The 19,314-nt window shown below is 44.6% G+C and overlaps 1 protein-coding gene and 1 long non-coding RNA gene across 2 annotated transcripts in view; both read left to right on the top strand.

The window, feature by feature from the left end:
- LOC129711699 (rap1 GTPase-activating protein 1-like) overlaps positions 1-19,314 on the top strand; it is a 280,412-nt gene that overhangs the window by 134,758 nt on the left and 126,340 nt on the right.
- On the top strand, positions 3,652-9,003 carry LOC129711702 (uncharacterized). Its single transcript, XR_008725905.1, has 2 exons — positions 3,652-4,229; positions 8,628-9,003. It is a non-coding gene; the product is annotated as an uncharacterized LOC129711702 (long non-coding RNA).

The following is a 19,314-nucleotide window of genomic DNA, read 5'->3' on the forward strand; positions in this document are numbered from 1 at the left end:
GAGGCTGTAGAGGTGGCACAGTGGCACAGCAGTAGAGTTGCTGCACTAAAGCGCCAGAGACCCGGGTTTGATCCTGTCTGTATGGAGTTTGCACTTTCTTCCTGTGATTGTGTGGGTTTTCTCCGAGTGCTCCGGTGTCCTTCCACATCCCAAAGATGTGCAGAATTGGTTTCTGTAAATTATCCCTGGAGTGTAGGATAGAACGCGTGTACGGGGCGAATGCTGGTCGGCGCGTACTCGCTGGGCCGAGGGTTCTGTTCCCATGCTGTGCCACTAAACTAAACTAAACCAAACCAGATAAACTTATGACTTTTAAAAGACTATTGGACGGATATATAGAGGGGGAAGGGGTTTAGAGAGAAAAATACAGAAAAGTGCTGGAGTAACTCAGCAGGTCAGGCAGCATCTCTGAAGAACATGGATTGGTGATGTTTTGGGTTGAGGCACTTCTTCAGACTCCAGCACTTTGTCTTTTCTTTGTAAACCAACAACTGCAGTTCCTTGTTTCTAGGGTTTAGTGGATATGGGCCAAATGTAAGTAAGTGAAAGAAACATAGAAACATAGAAATTAGGTGCAGGAGTAGGCCATTCGGCCCTTCGAGCCTGCACCGCCATTCATATGATCATGGCTGATCATCCAACTCAGTATCCCATACCTGCCTTCTCTCCATACCCCCTGATCCCCTTAGCCACAAGGGCCACATCTAACTCCCTCTTAAATATAGCCAATGAACTGGCCTCAGCTACCCTCTGTGGCAGAGAGTTCCAGAGATTCACCACTCTCTGTGTGATCTAGTCCAATATGCCAACTTAGTCGGCATGGACAAGGTGGGCTGAAGGGCCTGTTTCCATGTTGCCTAGAATCGAATGCCTGGTGCCAGTCATCATGGTTGGTGCACAGATTATTGGAACAACAAATCATTTTATAAAATAAATAGTAGCAGCTGTACATGCAGAGAATATTCTGTGTATCGAGTAATGAGTTATTGATGTTTCAACTGTAAAATTAGCAATCTGTGGTGATAATGTGTCGGCGAGGTTTGAAATAGCCAAGGTTTTGAGTAATGTTTCCTGCTGCACATATTTAAGTCCCAGTCTTTCACCAGTGCAAATAACATGGGCACAGTGAGAATATTTTGCTGCACACCACTCATCTCCTGCATTGTTGACTGGGTCTGTGCTTAGAATGGATGAGAATCTATTATCTATAAATTAGTTTAGTTTGGAGATACAGCCAGCAAGCAGGACCTTTCAGCTGCCAAGTCCACACCGACCATCCCACCCATTCACACAACTTCTATATTTTCCCACTTTCTCATCCTCTCACTGCACACTACGGTCAATTTTACAGAGGCAAATTAACCCACAACCCACACGTCCTGGAGCACCCGGAGGAAACCCACACAGTCACAGGGAGAATTCGCAAACTCCACACAGGCAGGTGCTGAGGTCAGGATCGAACCGGCATCTCTGTTGCTGTGAGGCAGCAGCTCTCTCCGCTGCGCCACTGTGCCATCCTAAATACAGTTTCCCCACAATAGTGTGTGTGTGTGTGTGTGTGTGTGTGTGTGTGTGTGTGTGTGTGTGTGTGTGTGTGTGTGTGTGTGTGTGTGTGTGTGTGTGTGTGTGTGTGTGTGTGTGTGTGTGTGAGTGTGTGTGTGTGATGTGAACTGTATGTATGTATTGGTCTGCACCAGTCATAAAAACAAGAGACATGAAACAAAACGTTTGTGTGTGTCACAGTATGTTTATGCAAGACCCATCATGTGTGTGTTTGCCTCTGTACTCCAAATTTGAGTTGACAATGTGTGTAGGAGTGTGTGGTTAAAGTGAGTGAGAGATGTTAATACGATTTTATAACTGTATTTCATCATCAGAAATTACAGGAGTGTTTATTGGTCTCCCCCAGTCATAAAAACATAAGAGACATGAAACATGAAACGTGTGTGAGTGTGTGTATACAGTGCCCTCCATAATGTTTGGGCCAAAGACCCATCATTTATTTATTAGCCTCTGTACTCCACAATTTGAGATTTGTAATAGAAAAAAAAATACATGTGGTTAAAGTGCAGATTGACAGATTTTAATAAAGGCCATTTTTATACATTTTGGTTTCACCATGTGGAAATTACAGCAGTGTTTATACATAGTCTCCCCATTTCAGGGCACCATAATGTTTGGGACACTGCAATGTCATGTAAATGAAAGTAGTTATGTTTAGTATTTTGGTGCATATCCTTTGCATGCAATGACTGCTTGAAGTCTGCGATTCATGGTCGTCACCAGTTGCTTGGTGTCTTCTCTGGTGATGCTCTGTCAGGCCTGTATTGCTGCCATCTTTAGCTTATGCTTGTTTTTGGAGCTAGTCCCCTTCAGTTTTCTCTTCAGTATATAAAATGCATGCTCAATTGGGCTCAGATTGGGTGATTGACTTGTCCACTCAAGAATTGAACATTTTTTAGCTTTGAAAAACACCTTTTTTGCTTTAGCAGTAGGTTTGTGATCATTGTCCTGCAGTAGAATGAACCACCGGCCAATGAGTTTTGAGGCATAGGATGTGTCTATACATTTGAGCAGATAGGATGTGTCTATACACTTCAGAATTCATTATGCTACTACCATCAGCAGTTGTATCATCAATGAAGATAAGTGAGCCAGTACATTCAGCAGCCATACATGCCTAGTCCATAACACCCCCACCACCATGTTTCATAGATGAGGTGGTATGCTTTGCATCTTGGGCAGTTCCTTCTCTCCTCCATACTTTGCTCTTGTCATCACTCTGATATAAGTTAATCTTTGTCTCATGTGTCCACAAGATCTTTTTCCAGAACTGTGGTTGCTCTTTTAAGTACTTCTTGGCAAACTGTAACCTGGCCATCCTATTTTTGCAGCTAACTAGTGGTTTGCATCTTGCAGTGTAGCCTCTGTATTTCTGTTCATGAAGCCTTCTGCGGACAGTGGTTATTGACAAATCCACACCTGACTCCTGAAGGGTGTTTCTGATCTGTCAGACAGATGATTGGGGATTTTTCTTTATTATAGAGAGAATTCTTCTGTCATCAGCTGTGGAGGTCTTCCTTGGCCTGCCAGTCCCTTTGTGATTAGTAAGCTCACCAGTGTTTTCTTTCTTCTTAATGATGTTCCAAGCAGTTGATTTTAATAAGCATAAGGTTTGGCTGATGTCTCTAACAGTTTTATTCTTGTTTCGCAGTCTCATAATGGCTTCTTTGACTTTCATTGGCACAACTTTGGTCCTCATGTTGATAAACAGCAATAAAAGTTTCCAAATGTGATGGAAAGACTGGAGGAAAGGTGCTGAGAGCGCTCTTATACCTGCATTAAGGAGGCAATTAAACACACCTGAAAAGGCATGTGTCTCAAAATTATGGTGCCCTGAAATGGTGGGGGGGGAGGGGGAGAGAGAGACTATGTATAAACACTGCTGTCATTTATACATGGTGAAGCCAAAATGTATAACAATGTTCTTTATTCAAATCTGAGAGTGTGCACTTTAACCACATGTGATTTATTTTCTATTACAAATCTCAAATTGTGGAGTACAAGGGCAAATAAATAAATGATGGCTCTTTGTCCCAAACTTGGAGGGCAATGTATATACAATGTGAGTGAGTGTGAGTGAGTGTGTGTGAGCGAGTGTGAGTGTGAGAGTGACAGTATGTGTGACCCAGCAGTCTGCCACTGTGATTATACAAAACCCTGCGTGCACTCAGTTCTCGTCACAAATTGAGCTAGCGGTGGTTCCCCGTCAATGCTCCACCCCCTCCATTTATTGAAATCAGTCTGCATTCGCGAAATGGAATTGGTGGCATGATTTGAATGCTTGCACTTTCATTCGAGCAGTGATTCTCGTCTGGGGTGGGAGGTATGTATAGGAGAGTATGGCCTTTAATACACCCACCCACTGACCCACCCACCGTCCTGATGATGACTGTCTTCCTGTGGAAGTTTGCAGCTGTATAAGCCTGTAGATGCTTGCACAGACTGCGTGGTGTTTGGAGTGTGAGTAAACCCAGCAGCCGGTCCGTCCACTCCCCTGTCCCACACAGCTGCTGTGGTCAGGGCCGGCGCTGTACAAAGCCCTTCCCCGGCTCAGGTGGGTGATCCAGACCGACCGACACGGACATGCCTGGCAAGACCGTGAAGCTCCGAGCCCTGGTCATCCTCCTCACCATGCTTCACCGAGCCAGGAGGAAGAAATACTTAAGGTAGAGAGTGTTTGATTTCCAGTTTGATGAATGAAAGTTGTTCATTGGTGTGGCTTGGCGGCGCAAATCTCAGCAACGCCGTTGCTGCCGTTAAAGTGGAAAGAATGGTCTGTAGTACTTGATCCCAGACAGGCTTAGGACATCGGCGTTTTGTCCCGTGGATAAAATAAGTATTCAGGTCTCCGGTGTTAAACTATGAAATATATCTATAAGAGACTGTGTAAATCCTGGAGTTGGCCCGATTTCGTTCATTGAGTTGTACAGCTTGGAAACAGACCCTCGGCGATTTAAATATAGAAGTTAGGAAGTTGTTACAGTTGCAGCAGACGTTGGCGAGGCCGCCCTTGGGGTATCATGTTCAGTTTTGGCGATACTGATCTGGGGAATATGCCTCTCTAGCTGGAAAGAGTGCAGAGGATGTGCCGGGACTTGAGGGCCTGAGCAGTGGGGAGAGGTTGGGCAGCTAGGGCTTTATTCCTTGGAGCACAGGAGGCTGAGGACTGATTTTATAAAGGTGTATACAATCATGAGGGAAATAGACAGAGTGAACACAGATTCCCCCCCCCCCCCCCCCCCAGGGTAGGGGAATCAAGAAGTGAAGGGTATAGGTTTAAGTTGAGAGGGGAAAGATTTAATAGGAATCTGAAGGGCCATTTTTCTTTCAAACAGTAGGTGATTGAATATAGAACGAGCTGCCAAATGGGTACAAAAGAACATTTAAAATACGTTTGGACAGGTAGGTGGCTATGAAAGATTCAGAGGGATGCAGACCATGGGCAAATGGTACAATATTAGATGGAGCATTCTGGTCGGAATAGATGAATGGGGCCGAAGGGCCTGTTCCCGCCCTCTATGACTCCTTGGAATTTCATGGAGTTATGCAGCCTGAAACGGGTCCTTCAAATCCAAGTCCAACCATCAATTCCCACTGAGTCCCTTAAGCCCCTGTCCCGCTTAGGTGACCTAAACAGCAACCTCTGGTGACCTTGCCCACCACCCAAGGCTTCCATGAGGTCACTGGAGGTTTTGGTCACTCTCCCTAATGGTCGAAAATGGTTTCCACATGGTCGAGGCTTCATCTAGGTTGCTGCTATTTATTCATCATGATTAAAACCGACCTCGACTAAATATAGGTTGCAGATTTAAAAATCGATCATTTTTTTAGTCGCAGTTCTAGTCGAAGCCGGTTTTCTTCATAGTCGAGGAAGATTTTCAACATGTGCGTGGTAGGTGGTAGGAGGTTGCAGGTCACCTCGACCTTGATATTTTTTTTTTGGGTGGTGGGCAAGGTCACCAGAGGTTGCTGTTTAGGTCTCATAAGTGGGACAGGGGCTGTAAGCCCCTGCATTCTCTCAACTGTTCCTTCCTGCACCCCCCCCCTCCCCCAGCCCCCGATTCTATCGCCTACCTATTCACTCAGGCCAAGTTACAGTGGCCAGTTAACCCCTATATCTATGGGATGTGGGAGGAGACCGAAACATGCAGAGGAAACAAGGCCACAGGAAGAACATGCAAACTCTGCACTAACAGCATTGGAGATCAGAATTGAACTGAAACCTTGTAACTGAAGGCAAGCTTAAGCAGCAAATTACTGTAGAGGGTGTTATGCTTTAACCGAGAGAGGAAAGTGAAAAATTCTTTGAAGTTCTATGTTTTTGAGAAGTTTATTTGTTCACTGATGATTGAATATCCTGACCAGAAAGACCTGGAATTAATCGTTTCTAGTCGAAGGTAATGAGAGTGACAGAAATGAGAAAATGAGATGAGGTTTTCAATCGATCTCCTGAAATATCTTCATGTGGAAAAAGCAGAACATAAGCAAGCGGGAAACAACCTTTAGGATGGTGGTGTTGCAAGCATCTTGGAGTCCGGGTTGTGATTTTTTTAAATTGTGGAGAGTGTTTCTTTCAATGCCACACGAAATGGGAGCAATGAAGTGCTATTTATGCTCTGAATGGTTTGAAAAATTCTGCGGCCAGCTTATTACCTTGACTTGGTGCCCATTTCAGGAGAAAACTGGCTCTTGAATGTCCGGGGAAAAAAATATTAAGTATATAGTTTAGGGAATATTAACTCTTTGCTGACTTAAATCACCGCACCACTTGAAGCGCTGGTTGGTTTGAATGAGGGAACGTTTGTGGAGATGTCGAGAGGGTTAATGTTGCAGCACAGAAACAGACCATTCGGCCCACAATGTGTGTGTCCTCCGGCCCAGCTTGCCCATGCAGATTAAGGTGCCCAATCTAGGTCCCACCTGTTTGTGTTTCTGCCATATCCCTCTAAAACTTTCCTATCCATGTACCTGCCCAAATGTCTTTTAAATGTTGTTCATAGTTTCTGCCTCGACTCTCTCCTCTGGCAGCTCATTCCATATACCCTCTGTGTGGAACAAAAGTGCCCCCTCAGATTCCTATTAAATCCTTCCACTCTCATCTTAAACCTATATCCTCTGGTTCTTTGTTTCCTCGGGCACCTGCCCACACCAGCACCCAATAGAAGGAGTCACGCAGGGGGTGGTGGGTTTATGGAACAAGCTGCCAGAGGAGGGAGATGAGGCAGGTTCACTGACAACATTTAAAGGACATTCGGACATATTCATGGATAGGAAACATTTGGTGAAATGGGCCAAACACTAGCAAATTGGACTAGCTTGGAAGGGGCATCAGGGTCGGCTTGGACTAGATGGGCCAAAGGGCCTGTTTCCACACTGCATAACTCTGACTCTCTGTGCTTTGTACTGATGGTATCTTCCCGAACTGTTGCTCACACCTACACCTTCCCACATTGGAGAATTCTGCGACATTTATATTGATGTTCCGGCTATTACATTTTAATGCTGAAACGTGGCATAAATTATTTAAAATGTGATCCTCCTTCCTTATTTTGCTCATCTACCTCAATATTAGGTTAATCCCCCTCCCCTTCCTCCTGCCCCCTTGTTTTTCAAATGACTTGCTTTTGTTTTGTGGTGTCTCTTTTAGAATTTTGCATGTAATTTAATGGCATCAAGGGGTATGGGGGGGGTAAAGCAGGATCGGGGTACTGATTCTGGATGATCAGCCATGATCATATTGAATGGCGGTGCTAGCTCGAAGGGCCGAATGGCCTACTCCTGCACCTACTCTCCATGTTCCTATGTATAATTTATTTTCTCGTGTGTTTGTCTGGATCTGCAACTGTGATGCTGCTCAGTGAACCTGTGCCTCACCGTTCTTGTGCAAATGACAATAAACTGGAACTTGATGTTCTATTGGCGTTGTTCCTAATCCCCCATTTTGCTTTGCTTTGCCTTTGTGTTTAGTCCTGCAATGTGGCTTCACTTGCATCAACAAAAGCTTCTCTTGTTCCTCGGCACAGACCACCCTGAGCTGTGAAGTATACGACAGCAGCAGGGTTTACTGCCAGGCTCACAGTTCATTCCATTCATGTTTGCGAGACCAGGGTCAACGTTCTGGATCCCACCATTGCTTCTAACGTTGGTCCCTGTGCCACGTTTCCACGGACGCTCTGTGCCCGAGGAAACAACTTCCCAATCTTAGAGCTATTCCCACCCGTAGCTATCGTGTATGTGCGCCCCAGCGTTGGATCATAGGCCTTCATTGACATGGGTGGCATGGGGGCGTAGCAGTAGTGTTGCTGCCTTGTAGGGAGGAGACCTGGGTTCGATCCTGACTATGGGGGTTATCAGTACGGAGTTTGTACGTTCTCACCATGACCTGCGTGGGTTTTTTCTGGGATCTCCAGTTTCCTCCCACACTCCAAAGGTGTGCAGGGTTGTAGATTAATTGTCTTGGTATAATTGTAAATTGTCCCTAGCGTGTGTAGGTGGCATTAATGTGGGGGGATTGCTGGTCGGGGCGGACTCGGTGTGCCGAAGGACCTGCTGTGCACTGTATCGCCAATCTAAACTAAACTAGAATGGAAAGTGTTCAACAGTTAACCTGCACAAAATGTACCTTGGCAGTACATGATCCAAGAGAGCACCAATGTTATAATGACTCAACATTTTTGTTTTTGGAACCCCGTTTATCACTAATCCGCTCTTCTGTATTCTGGATATAGTTCCAAGATGTGGGTGGAGAAATCGGAGAGAGTGGCAGAGCTTTTGAGAAAGTGGTTAATAAAGAACCCACATTTCTGAACTAAATAAGCCACAATATCTTGAAGGCATAAACCACCAGATTTGGGTTGATTCCCCAGCTACTATCTGTTTACCGACTGGTCCTCCCATAAGCTAGGGTGTAATCCTGATCTCCCAATTTATCTCATTGCAGACTGAAGACTTTAGTCTTTAGAGATACAGCGCCATCGGCTCACCACCATGTGTCAACCAGCAATAATCTTGTATACTAGCACTATCCTACATACTAGGGATAATTTTCATTTTTTTTACTGAAGATAAATTAACCTACAAACCTGTACGTCTTTGAAGTGTGGGAGGAAACTGGAGCACGCGGAGGAAATCCATGAAGTCACAAGGAGACCGTACAAACTCCATACAGACAGCACCCGCAGTCAGGACTGAACCTGGGTCTCTGGCGCTGCAAGGCAGCAACTCGACCGCTACACTGTGCAGCCCTTGTGCTTATTTTTAATCTGCGCCTTCTCTATTAATGCTACAACTCTGTAATAGCATTATTCTGCACTCTGGCGTTTTTTTCTTTGTACTTGTGTGTAGTTTGACTGTATTCATGTATGTATGATTTCACTGGATAGCACACAGTTTTTTTCCCCCACTTTTTCTCAGTACACTTCACAATAATAAACCAATACTAATAGAGTTTAAAAGAGTTTGTGCTGAACCTTTATAAAATACTGGTCCAGCCACAACTACAGCTTCATGTTCACTTCAGGTCACCGCATTAGAGGAAGGATGTGATGGCATTGGAGAGAGTCCAGGGGAAATTTAGGCAACAATCAAACGCTTTTGAGTTCTTCCAGCTGTTTTTTTTTTGCTCAAGGTTTCAGTATCTGTAGTCTCCAGAAGGGATTTACTGGAATGCTTCCTGCGACAAAGGTCTACAGTTGCAAGGAGGGATATGAGATGTTGGATGTGTTTAAGAAGGAACTGCAGATGCTGGAAAATCAAAGGTACACAGAAATGCCAGAGAAACTCAGCGGGTGCAGCAACATTTATGGAGCGAAGGAAATAGGCAACGTTTCGGGCTGAAACCCTTCCTCAGACTGATGGGGGGTGGCTTTGTCCCCATATGCCTTGATTCCGTTATCCCTAAGCGCTATTTCTAACTCTCTCGGTGGGAGTCTGTTCTAATTGATGGAAGGTTGAAGACTAGAGGGAACAGGTACAAAATAAATGGGAAGAGAATTCATAGCGACATTAGGAGAAACCTTTCATACACAGTGCATGGCTGGTATCGCAGATGAAATGCCCACAGATGAGGTGGACGCAGTTTCTATTGTGGCCTTGAAGAGGAAATTGGATAAAGAAATGGTGGAGAAAAATTGGTACAGCTATGGAGATAGGTGGTGCGGGGGGGGGGGGGGGGTTTCTCTGGGGAGAAGGAATGGGGGACGTTTTTTTAGTCGCGACCCTTCTTCAGACATGTATGTGTATATGGATAAACATACATTTGTGTTTATAAATATATATGTATGTATATATATATGTGTGTGTATATATATCTATATATATGTATGTGTGTGTATATATATATATGTGTGTGTATATATATATATGTATGTGTATATATATATGTGTATACATAACTACACATAAAACCAAACCAACAATAATATTGCAAAATGCCAACCAATGCTCCCAAATCTATGTAGTTCAAAGCTTATTACCGAGTCTCAACAAAAAGTTGGGCAACAAATCCTGGCTCTGGCTGTGAAGTTCACATCCCAGAAAGCAATTAGGAAAAATCCCAGAGCAGTTCAGCCTGACTAGAAGTGCTCTATAAGCGTATGAGTTAGTAGATGAACAAAAGTAGGAGTAGGCCATTTGTCCGCAAGTGCGTGCTAACCACTCTATGAGATTAGGCTATCTGGCCTCACTCTCCTGTTCTATCCCCATATCCCTGGATTACTTTTAATATTTAAAAATCTATCATTCACTTAAATATTCTCAGCAATCGTTTGGGCGGCAGGTGGCGTAGCGGAAGAGTGGCTGCTTTACGGTGCTTACAGCTCCAGAGATCCGGGTTCGATCCTGACTACGGGTGCACTCTGTGCGGAATTTGTAAGTTCGGCCGCGTTTCGTTGTCTCTGTACTGTACACTGACAATGACAATTAAAATTGAATCTGAATCTGTGGGTTTCCTCCAGGCGCTCGGGTTTTCCCCCCCCCCCCCCCCCCCCCCCCCCCACCACCAAACCCAAAGACTGGCGGGTTTGTAGGTTAATTGGCCTGGTGTATAGGAAGGGCATGAGAGCATGGGATATTAAGGACCTTGTGTGAATGGGTGATCGATGATCGGCGTGGACTCGCTGGGGCTCGTTTCCATTCTGTATCTTTCGATCAATCAATCAATCTTTCAATAAATCACAGGCTGACAATATTGGAGAAAAGCCTCTGTACTCTTGCCGTTGATTGCTCTTACAAAACGGGGCAGCCTGCCAGGATGACTCATTCCAGAATCAATTACAAAGCAAATAGAAAAACTGAATATGTAAGAAGGAACTGCAGATGCTGGTTTATGCCAAAGGTAGACACAAAATGCTGGAGTAACTCAGCGGGTCAGGCAGCATCTCTGGAGAGAAGAAAAGGGTGACGTTTCGGGTCGAGACACTTCATCCAGATTTTGTGTCTACTTTCGGTGTGGAATGAAGTGTCTCAACCCAAAATGTCACCTATCCCTTTTCTCCAAAAACAGAATATAGTTAGACAGGTAAGAGACTAGCAAAGGTTTAGTGCGATGTGGGTCACATTACAAGGAAATGGGAATAGCTTTGATGGCTCTTGGTCGACATTGTGCTGGGTGAAAGGGCCTGTTTTCATGCTGTATAACTCTATAATGCTGGAATACAAAATTGGATTGGGCAGAATTTATGAATGGGGGAAAAAAATAAATCACATTTGACAAATCAATGTTTTCTGAGGATATCACTACCAGGAGTATTTTGGGTGAACTAGCCCAAACAATGAATTTGAACTTTCAAAAGACTTTCAATAAGATAGTATTAAATAAAATTAGAATGGACAAAATGGAATAATACACTGAATGGAATGAGAATTGGTCAAAGACTCATGCCGGGGCCCTGCTAAGCTTACACCAGTGATGGGATCACGGACAATAATCCAGAGGTAGACAAAAATGCTGGAGAAACTCAGCGGGTGAGACAGCTTCTATGGAGCGAAGGAAATGGGCAACGTTTCGGGCCGAAACCCAAAGGGTTTCAGCCCGAAACGTTGCCTATTTCCTTCGCTCCATAGATGCTGCCTCGCCCGCTGAGTTTCTCCAGCATTTTTGTCTACCTTCGATTTTCCAGTATCTGCAGTTCCTTCTTAAACAATAATCCAGAGGTGTTGATGATACAAAGCCAGGTGGAAGTGTGGGTGTGGGGCAGGTGCCGAGGAGCTTCAAGGGGATGTAGACGTGTAAGTGAACGGACCAAACCCTGACGGTGGTGGAAGATGGAAACATGGAGTATTTTTTAAACAGTAAATGATTGTAAGGATAGACGTAATTGCTGGAGTAACTCAGCGGGTTAGGCTGCACCTCTGGAGAGAAGGAATGGCCAACGTTTTGGCTCGAGACCCTTCTTCAGACAAATCACTGATGAAGGGTCTCAACCCGAAACGTCACCCATTCCTTCTCTCCAGAGATGCTGCCTGTCCCGCTGAGTTACTCCAGCATTTTGTATCTATCTTCAGTTTAAACCAGCATCTGCAGTTCCTTCCTACACAATGATTGTAAGGAGTTGATTTAGACACAACACCCTGACAATCAGCTTGCGGATAGAGCAAGCAATTGGGAAGTCATCAGGACAACTGATCAATGGTTTCCAGCTTTCTCTCCTACTATCTCCCAATCTCTGGATTTGTTCTACAATACATGGAATATTGGGCGTTGATGCATTATCTTCATCACCATCTTCCTTAATGCCCGCTGGAACTGGGAATGTAATTTCTCCCGTCCTAATGTTCTTCACACACACACACACACACACACACACACACACACACACACACACACACACACACACACACACACACCAGACTGTTGCTACTCTGGCATTTCTGGGCATTCCCTGCATGTTCAATAAAGATGGGCATTTAATGTTTGTGGATTAGAGGTTATTAACTATAAGGGACAGTTAGACAAACTTGGGTTATTTTACTTTGGAACACCAAGGCTGAGGGGAGACCTGATATAGAGGCATCGATAGGGTAGACGGGTGGTACCTTTTTCCCAGGGTGGGATTGTCAAAGACTAGAGGGCATAGCTTTTAAATGCCCTTTAGGTGCAGAGGGTGCAAAGTTTAAAGGAGATGTGTTGGGTACTTTTTATTTTGCTCGGAGAGTGGTGGAGGCTTGGAACATGTTGACAGAGGATGTGGTGGAGGGGGGAAAATAAGCTAAAACCACAATGTGATTAGAAGCAGCACGTTTTTACAAGGGCGCGCCTTAGGGAAAATGGGGTTACGATCAATTTTCTGGGAACACATTGCTCTGTAATGCAAGAGTATACATTGGAGTATTCCAGATGAGAGATGCAAAAAGCTGTAGTATCTCAGTGGGCCAGACAGCATCTCTGGAGAAAAGTAATAGGTGACGTCTTGGGTCAAGACTGTTCTTCAGACAGTCGGGGGAAATGAGAGATATAGAAGAAATGAATGAACGATATGCAAAAAGGTAATGATGATAAAAGAAACTGGCCATTGTTAGCTAGACAAAGAGACTCAACAAGACGACTATAAAGCTAGTAAGACTTGGGGTGGGGGAGTGATGGAGAGAGGGGGGGATGCAAGGGTTTCTTGAAGTTAGAGGGATCAATATTCGTACCACTGGGCTGTAAGCTGCCCAAGCAAAATATGAGGTGTTGTTCCTCTAATTTGTGTTCGGCCTCACTCTGACAATGGAGGAGGCAGGCCCAGGACAGAGAGGTCAGTTTGAATGGGAAGAGTAATTGAAATGTTTGGCAACCGGTTTATCAGGGATGTCCAGGTGGACTGAGCTTTCTAGCTTCCCTTCCATGAACAGTGGCTCAGTCATCCTCTATTTTAAGATTTTCCCAGTCCTCGGACTTGCTGCTCTTTCGGGCAATGTTTTCCTCTGCCTTGTGAGATGCACAGTAAGAAGACTGGCAGTGTGAATGAGCCACTGGGTCGTACAAGCCCACACGCTGTCCTATCACTGAGCAACACCTGCCACCTGCTGGAGTCGCAGTGGGACTGCAGGATAAGCCAGTTCAGTGGTTGAGTGAATTTTGCAAGCAAATGCAGATGCTGGAATCATGAGAAAACACAAAGTGCTGGAGGAATTCAGCTGGGTGGGCAGCGTCTGTGGAGGGATGGACATGTCGGGACCCTTTTTTTTTCAGACTGTTCAGTGTAGAATGGGACTGAGTATTGTGTGTGTGAAAGAGGGAAGTGTATGGATGCAAACACAAGGAACTGCAGATGCGACAATCTTGAGTAAAACACGAGTCTGATAAGAGTCCCAAACTGAAAGGTCGCCTACTTGGTTTCCACTGCATGATCTTGTTGATGCCTCTCGGTTTCCACTGGTACCATTTACCGATCTTAATCTGTGCAGATAGGCCTCTTGGGCAGGGAAACTAAATGCATTTAAAAGACATTTGGACAGCTACATCGATAGACAAGCTTTAGATGTATTTGGGTTAATGGAGACAAGCTTAGATGCGGAATCTTGATTGGCATGATTTAGAGATGCAGCCTGGAAACAGAGCCCTTTGGCTTACGGAGTCCCCGACGACCAGCGATCACCCCATACACTAGCACTATCCTACACACTTTAGGGACAGTTTACAATTGTACCGAACCTACAAACCCGAACTTCTTTGGAGTGCGAGAGGAAACAAGAGAGAGCCCACGCAGTCACAGTGAGAACGTACAAACACTGCACAGACAGCATCCATAGTTAGCATTGAATCTGGGTCTCTGACGCAGTAAAGCAGCAACTCTACCGCTGCACCACCGTGCCGCCCGTGATCAAGTTGGGTTGAAGACCTGTCTCTATAAAGATTGATTGTTCTGAAGCATTTTAATCTGAAAAGCCAGCCAGCGATGGCGCTCTGGGTAAACGAGTGGATGGGTCTGAGGGAGAAGGCAGACAGAGGAACGGATCAGATGGGAGGTGACCTTCCTGTGGTAATTCAGTCTGTGTTGTGGTTCAAAGTCCCTGATGTCCAATCCCAAGGGCAGTGTGTGTTTGGCAGGTCAACTGCAGCTCTCTCAGACGGCCTGTGGAAGAGGAGGGAGTAAAAAAACATGAACACTTGAGACCCATTCATTTCACCTGCATAATTTAAACCACATTCTGGGTATCTTGGAAAATAGGAGGAGGAGGAGCCCTTCGAGCCAGCACTGCCATTCAATACGATCGTGGCTGATCATCCAAAATCAATATCCTGCCTGTTATTTTCCAAACGTTTAACATTTTCCATACTTCATTTTGGATTTGTCAGCCTGCTTCCCTGCCACACTTTGGATGCTGAAGATGCAACTTGGCAGCACCATTTAATAATCTGACTAGCTCATATATTGCAGTTACCAATTATGTGTTAAAAACATAGATAGTGCTGGAGAAATTGAACGGGTCTCTGGAGGGAAATGAGCGGGCAGTGTTTTGCGTCAGGACCCTTCTTCAGGCTGAAATAGTTTTGAAGATCAGATACCACAATTATTCTTTGTATGAAACAATTGAGGGCTAGTCTTTTACCTTAGTGTCACTCTGTCATTGTAACCCCATCCCCCTTGTTTCTTTTAATATCTAGAAATCTATTCTGGTAAACATCTCCCGCACTCTCTCCAAATGCTTCCTGTAATGGGGTGACCAGAACTGCATGCAATACTCCAAATGTTTAGTTTACTAAGGTACGTGAATCAAGGTACAGTGAAAAGCCTTTTGTTGCAAGATAGTCAGTCAGCAGAAAGACTAAATATGATTACAATCGAGTCATCCACAGTGTACAAGTGCATGATAAAGGGAACATCGTTTAGTGCAAGGTTAAGTCTGATTAAAGATAGTCCGAGGGCCTACAATGAGGTAGATAGTAGCTCAGGGCTGCTCTCTAGTTGTGGTAGGATGGTTCAGTTGCCTGATAACAGCTTGGAAGAAACTATCTTGAATCTGGAGGAATGCGTTTTCACACTTCTGTTCCTCTTGCCTGACTGGAGTGGCCTCAACAAAGTACTTTAAAGCTGCACATACCATTTACCATTCTATTTGTTATATTTGTCAAATGTATTGAAAACTAACCAGTACCAATGAAATTCTTATGTGCCTGGAAAGCTGCAACAAGGAAGAATTTCTTTGTCCCGAGGGTTTTGATGGTGAATTTGAGACTTCAGCAATGTGGAGCACCTAGTAAAACTGCAACAGCCCAGATTCAATCCCAAACTCTGGTGCTGTTTTTGTGGAGTTTGCATGTTCTCCCCGTGACTATGTGGGCTACTGGGCTTCCTCTGAGTGCTCTGGTTTCCTCTTAAATCCTCCAAAAAATGTACGTCAGTAATTTGATGATGTATTCTGTACGGGTGTCAGGGGTTATGGGGAGAAGGCAAGAAAATGGAGTTAGGAGCAAAGATAGATCAGCCATCACTTATGAACTTTAAATTGACTATTGAGTGCATCCGAGTGGTAGAATCTGGCAGGAGTGTGGGGACAATAAGGTGGGTTGGGGTAGGATTAGTGTAGATTAGGAGCGTGATCACTGGGAACTTGTGGAAGAGGTAAAAGTTTTTAAAAATCACTGAGGTAAGAGGACTAGTCCTATGTGAGACCAGTGAGTCATCCACATCAGAGCTCTAGCTCTCCTCTGTTGTCACTCTGACTATGGACTGTTCCACTGCCATTATCTAAACGCTCCAATATCATGACCTCCTCTCAACACGCATACGCTTCTCTCTCCAACACTGCTTTCTTATCGAAGGAAACAATTCAATTTTTGACCGTCGCTGATTGCTGTACACAACATCCACAAAACACTCGCAGCCTGTTGCTCTCACTCAGTGGTCCATTTCTGGACAGCTAGAGGAATAAAATGGTGGGGAATCGGCTTTCTACCGCAAGGCAGTTGATTTGTTCAAGCTGAGGACCTGAGAAGTTTTAAAGGAGAACTTCAGCACGCGCGCGCGCTATGGACCAAATGCAGGCATCTTCCTAAAACAACATCCTTTAATTCTATGGTAGACAAAAATGCTGGAGAAACTCAACGGGTGAGGCAGCATCTATGGAGCGAAGGAAATAGGCGACGTTTCAGATCGAGTCCCTTCTTTACACTGTGGGGGTTGGGGGGGGCGGGAAGAAGAAAGGAAAAGAGGCGGAGACAGTGGGCTGTTGGAGAGTTGGGAATGGGAGGGGAAAGAAGGAGAAAGTAGGGACTACCTAAAATTGGAGAAGTCGATGTTCACACCGCTGGGGTGTAAACTAGCCAAGCAAAAGATGAGGTGCTACTCCTCCAATTCATAGTGGGCCTCACTCTGGCCATGGAGGAGGCTCAGGACAGAAAGGTTGGATTCAGAATGGGAGGGGGAGTTGGAAGTGCTGAGCCACAGGGATATCAGGTTGGTTATTGCGAACCGAGCGGAGGTGTTGGGCGAAGCGATCGCCAAGCCTACACTTGCTCTCACCAATGTAGAGCCCTTTAATTCTATAGTCTTTCTGCGGACTGGTTAGCACGCAACAAAAAGGCTTTTCACTGTACCTCAGTACACGTGATAATAAACTAAACTAAACCAAAACTATTTCTGTGCTAGGTACACAAAAATGCTGGAGAAAGTCAGCGGGTGCAGCAGCATCTATGGAGCGAAGTAAATAGGCAACATTTCGGGCCGAAACCCTTCTTCGTTGCCTATTTCCTTCGCTCCATAGATGCTGCTGCACCCGCTGAGATTTTCCAGCATTTTGGTGTACCTTCGATTTTCCAGCATCTGCAGTTCCTTCTTGAACTATTTCTGTGCTATGCAGCTTATAACTTCCTGTTCCGAAGGGAAGGGTTCTATGGTCTGTGCCAAGGCAATTTGGCAATCAAATTGGTGAATGTAACAACAATAATCAAAGTACCGCACTAATTAAAATTGAAGTAATATAATTGCAAGAAAAATAGTTTCATGCTGATGTGTACAGTCCATTTGAAGCTGCCTCACTGAGTGCATCGCAATGAGTAATATCCTCCCTGCTGAACCGTGCCCGCAGGGAACTCTTCTGAAATGCAGCTATGCTGCCTGTGCGGCTCATTTACATGTTTATTGAATTTCAGAAATTCACTTTTCCTTTTGAAGCCAGCTAATTTATCCAAAAATCCACGGTCTGCAAACACAAAACATAATATTAACATCAGATATTAGGAAATGTGTGGTGAATGAATAAGTCTATTGGCCCAGTATTCACATACAAGAAATTTGCCTTGGTGCTCCGCGCACTAGTGACAACATGATGTACTGTGACACAAAAAACATTAATTTACGACTTTAAATGGTCAATGGTTGGTTTGGACTTTATGGGCTAAAGTGCCTGCTCCCATGCTGTATTAATCTGACCTCAACACACTAGTGTTCTGAATGCTCTTGTGTTGGTAGGCTTAACCTGTATTTTAGAACTTTAGACCAGCACAGGTGCCTGTATGTTGCCTGTCCCACTGAGTTACTATGCTGCCTGTCCCGTTGAGTTACTCCAGCATTTTACAGTCATAAGAGTGATACAACATGGAAACGGGCTCTTCGGCTCAACTTGTCCCAGCTACACTAGTCCCACTTGCCCTCCATAACCCTCCAAACCTGTCCTATCCATTTTGTGTCCATCTTCAGTGTAAACCAGCATCTTGCAGTTCCTTCCTACACATTAGAACAATACAGCACAGGAACAGGTCCTTAGATCCACGATGTTTGAGCAGACCATAATGCTAAGTTAACCAACCACATCTGCCGGTGCATAAGGTCCTAAGTGATAGGAGCAGAATTAGGCCATTCAGCCCATCAAGGTTACTCCACCATTCAATCATCTATCTTTCCCTCGTAACCTCATTGTCCCACCTTCTCCCCACAGCCCTTGACACCGGTACTAATCAAGAATCTATTTATCTCTGCCTTAAAAATGTCCATTGATACATGATCCATACCACTGCATATCCTGCACATTAATTTTGCCTATCTAAAAGTCTCTTAAACGGCACTAACATGTCTGCCTCCACCACCACTGCCGGCAGCACGTTCTATCATATTTGATGATGATTTTACAATCAGACATGATTGCTGGTGTGTGTTCAATGGATTCAACTGGCCACTGGTTCCAAACGTTACCTGGTGATCCCTGAACATTACAGCTTGGCGCTCTTCAATAAAGTCAAGCTGTCATTTCTTTCAGCAGCTGAAATAAAATCATCAGCTATATACTGCCAACTGCAGTTAAGTACATTAGTTTTGTTCCCCCTTCTCCCCCCCTCATGTATATATCTCTGTGCAAAGCCTGGTGGATTGAATGACAATGTACAGGTCAGTTAACAGGCTGGCTTCCAGAGGGCTTGATGGCTTTGTTATTCTGATCAATTGGGTATAAAGATGTCAGTGGAAAATATTATTGAATTTGAACTTTGTGCGGATTGTACCTGCCTCGCTGCAGAGGTCTGGCTGGTTTGTAATTTGTAGTGAAAAATGATGTGAAGGCTTGGGTTTCTCTAGCGCCTTTCACGTCCAGTTCAGAACATCCCAAAATAGTTGCAGGCTTCTTTTTGGAGTGTTGTCATTGCTGTGAGGACAACGGGTAATGATATCAGAACCCGGGGGTTTATCCATTAGGAACCCCTTCCCTAGTTGGCAAGAAACAGATGAAGTTAATGCTAAATATTTTCATCCAGGTTTTGCACTGAACTTCTTTGATATTTGAAGATGTTGGATTCACTGGTTCTTTTTACTCGTCTAAATCTGCCCTCCTGTATTA

Source organism: Leucoraja erinacea, chromosome 30 (assembly GCF_028641065.1).
Source record: "Leucoraja erinacea ecotype New England chromosome 30, Leri_hhj_1, whole genome shotgun sequence".
NCBI classification, from domain to species: Eukaryota; Metazoa; Chordata; class Chondrichthyes; order Rajiformes; family Rajidae; genus Leucoraja; species Leucoraja erinaceus.